Genomic DNA, 4,034 nt, shown 5'->3' with positions numbered 1-4,034 from the left:
TCTCTCTATTTCCCTCTGTCTATGTTGTGTTGAGTTCTTTAGTGCCTGTTAGCTCCATTGTTCTGTTGTATTGCTGTCTGTCCGTCTCTCCGTCCATCCGTCTCTCTGTCCATTGTTCTTTCACTCACTTTCTCTCTTCATAGGGCCACCGATCAGGTAATCTGTCTACTCGTTTGTCATCTTGACTGTCTCATTCCTTCATTCTCAGATATAGAGTGTAATGTAGATACTATCTGTTTTTGTACTGAGGCTGATTGTGAATGAAGTTACTAACGGTGATGCCGTTGGGAGGGGCGTAGCACCGTGGCGTTGCCATGACTCCCAGAGCCACCCGGGGGAATTTATAGACACACAGGAAACAAGGTGTTGAAGGGCCTGGCCAACGGGGGGGAACAAAAATCTGAAAACTATCAAATTATTTCATAACACCCCAAAAAACAGATAATTTCAATTAAATCAAATCAATTAAAACAAACACATTGTCACGATCCAATTAATTGATGATTCCCTGAAACATGATCCATAAATTAGTGTGTGTGTTTGTGTGTGTGTGTGTTTGGACCAAGAGGTGTCCCATCTATAGCAGCAGGAATACTGACACCCTTTCTATAACTTTTCCTATAACTTCCCCCTGTGCACCGTGCAAAGAAGTCCTCCCACTCCCCTACCCCTTTACAAGGGTTCCTTTTCCACTGAGATAAATGAAGGTTTTCTGTTTCCGAGGGAAAAGTGACAGCCAGTGGACGATAGTCCCCATCTGGCCTATCACTATTCTGGGACTATCGACTGCTGTCTATGGCTTCTCCTGATCATGGGAAAACCTACCGGGACCATGCACGTGGACAGGAGAGCGCACGTCAGGCGAGRGCCCCTGCTCGCGGCAAGCCATTCAAAGCCCTGATTTGATATGATGAATCGTATTATTAGTTGTAAGATATGTAGTTTAAACCATATGTTGGTAATTCATATGATAATATATATTGCTTATATAATTCAAATTATTTTCCATGTTTGTAAAGCCTTATTCCTTCCCCCTATCCTTCTTATGATGGTGATATTTTCCATGGCTTGCAGCACACCTCGGAGAACTCTCTCTCTCTCTCTCTAGCCTCTGAGCATGGGGCAGCTCAGTGTACAATAACACAATAATGACTGCACACACACACCCACACACACAACACACACACACACACACACACACACACACACCACACACACACACACATCACACACACACACCACACACACACACACCCACATACACACAACACACACCATGTCAACACACACAACACACACACAACACACACAGTGGGCCAGTGTGAGTGTGTGCTATTTTAGCCGCACAGTCCGTTTTAGAGGTTCGTTTCCCTCGGGGTGTGAGGTAGAGAGTGCGGGGATTAAGGACAGGAGCGGCAAGGGAACGCAGAAACCAGCAGCAGGGTATTAGCTCTGTGTTAGAGGGACTGCGATAGGCTTTAAACACAACATTTAACCAGGGCTCCACCACTCCCCTTTACTTGCCCTGCTGCCACATCATTCAGACAATAGCTGGTAAAGGTGGACTGAATGAAAAGGTTTGGGCTATTTTGCCGCTGTTGCTCTCTTTCTATAGGCTCTATTGTTTGAAAGGGTGGGCATTCAATGTTGTAAAGATATCTCTACAATAAAGTGGGGATGTAAAAGCTGGAAAAGAGAGAGAAAGCAGAAAGAGAGAGGGTTGTCTGGAGGTTTGTAACAATGTCCACTAATCTGATGCTTCAAAACAATCACCGGCGTTTCTTTTTCCCCTCATGCCGCATTGGCTCATCATTGGCTGATACTCCATCCCTCCTCTGACCAACTATGTTTTATCCCTCTGAAGAAACGCGGTCAACCTGGCCGTGTTAAAACTCAACGAGCAGGGCCTGTTGGACAAATTGAAAAATAAATGGTGGTACGACAAGGGAGAGTGTGGAAGCGGGGGAGGGGACTCCAAGGTTAGCCTCTCTGTCTCCGAACACGGTTCAACCGTGTTTGGGAAGTAATGTGTGCATCTGCCCCAGCCACACAGATCACTGATGAACATAACCCCCCCCCCCACACACACACACACACACACACTTCGACTCCCCCTGTACTGAAACGAGGGAGGAAAGAAGAGAGATAGGAGAGCAATTACTGTCAAAGCAAGAATATTGGCCCTCTAGTGGATGCTCTGGAGAAAGGAGTGTGGACCAGAACCCTGTAGTGGATGCTCTGGAGAGAGGAGTGTGGACCAGAACCCTGTAGTGGATGCTCTGGAGAGAGGAGTGTGGACCAGAAGGCTGTCAGAACATAGAGCAGGGTTCCCCAAATGGCCTGCGTGTGGTTTTATTTGAGAAAAAAAAAATCAGGAAATCAGATCCAAGTGATTTTAATTTCGTAAATCTGTTCCCAAGTATTCCCACACATACAGTATGTGTTTGTATGCAAATAATAATAATTAATACTACTTGATTGGATTTATATAGCACTTTTCTACCAACTGAGATACTCAAAGCGCTTTACATAGTTGGGGGAAACTCACCTTATTCACCATCAATGTGTAGCACCCACCTCAGTGATGCACAGCGACCATTTTTGTGCCAGAACTCTCACCACACATCAGCTATCAGGTGGAGAGGTGAGGAGGGATATATGCTAATTAGGAATAAAGGGAATGATGGAATGTGGCCAGGTTGGGAATTTAGCCATGACACCGGGGTGAACAAGACACCCGTTTTAACGTCCCATCCAAAAAACGGCACCCTACGCAGGACAATGTTCCCAAATGTAATCAAGGTATGAAATTATTATGGTTTAGTGAAATATTATATCTGTTTAGGCATCTTGTGGTCAATTTGCAGTTTAAAAATATATATTTTTATTATGTTCCGGCCCCCTGACCATCTGCTCGTGGCTGAATGTAGTTGATGATCCCTGACGTAGAGGGAGAGATAGAGAGGAAGGATGGACGGATGAACTAGAGCGATGATATACTTCATGTTTTGATTTACTTTATTGTTTGGTGCCTTTTAGATTCATTTTCAGATCTCTTACCCAGCTCTTGTTAATGACGTGCAGTAAATTGCCCCATGCAGTCCCCTCTCTCCAAGTGTGAGTAGGCCATGCCAATAGTCCTGTGTTCACAGTAATTGCCTCTGCTTGTGTAGCGTCGGCTGGGGCAGCATGGGCACGTTACCTGAAGTGATGCAGGGGGGTCCCACTCATATGTCTGTAGCTCGCTTAGCTCTCGCCCCCCTCAGCCCCCCAACGAGCATACACACATGTACTCAGTGGGACCCAGACTGGGTCACTTTTACCAAGCAGTACCATTTATGTGACAGTTCTGACTGTATGTGACCTAATAACATAAAATAACATGACCTATGATGTTATTTATGTTATTTTTACACGCCAAGAACCCCGGTAAACCTTGCGGTTTTGAAACTGAGTGAAGCAGGCGTCTTAGACAAACTGAAAAACAAATGGTGGTACGATAAGGGCGAGTGTGGACCCAAGGACTCGGGAAGTAAGGTCAGTGTCACGGGCAGAATGGGGGACCAAACACCCTCACTGTGTGACAGACAGGCACGACTCTAGATTAGCCTGGAGACTAAGATTAGCATTAGGATTAGCATCAGGATTAGCATTAGGATTAGCATCAGTTACATTTTGATATAATCTAATAATAATATTTGATTGATTACTGTTGAATAGTTCTATCACTGTTAGTATTCTGCCTATGCCACATCTGCCTGTATAATGTGATTATGGCCTTCATAATAATGGCCTTACTCTCAGAATAACATTCAGTTGACTATTCTCTGGTTTACTCTGGGTAGAAGACAAGTCAAAGAGTGGAGAGGTTCTTTGAAACATAATGAGTCTTATAAAACTACAGATAATCTTAGAACATGTGAGTTGTCTTTAGAACACTAGAGAGATTCTTAGAACATGTGAGTTGTCTTTAGAACACTAGAGGGATTCGAATCCTTCTAGTGTTCTTCTAAAGACAACTCAACATGTTCTAA

At 44.4% G+C, this 4,034-nt stretch overlaps 1 long non-coding RNA gene across 3 annotated transcripts in view; it reads left to right on the top strand.

The window, feature by feature from the left end:
* Positions 1 to 1,807: 1,807 nt before the first annotated feature.
* Positions 1,808 to 4,034, top strand: part of LOC111960792 (uncharacterized) — a 14,658-nt gene continuing 12,431 nt past the window's right edge. Inside the window, exon 1 of one of the 3 annotated variants that reach the window (XR_011475801.1) lies at positions 1,808 to 1,979. This is a non-coding gene — a long non-coding RNA (uncharacterized lncRNA). Of the gene's footprint in view, positions 1,980 to 2,078; positions 3,538 to 4,034 lie in introns of those variants that run through there. The other 2 variants (XR_002876902.2, XR_002876904.3) reach the window with 2 other exon arrangements.

Source organism: Salvelinus sp. IW2-2015, linkage group LG4p (assembly GCF_002910315.2).
Source record: "Salvelinus sp. IW2-2015 linkage group LG4p, ASM291031v2, whole genome shotgun sequence".
Taxonomy (NCBI): Eukaryota; Metazoa; Chordata; class Actinopteri; order Salmoniformes; family Salmonidae; genus Salvelinus; species Salvelinus sp. IW2-2015.
The sequence above is the reverse complement of the archived record's forward strand: the minus strand, read 5'-3'. Positions and strand labels throughout refer to the sequence as shown.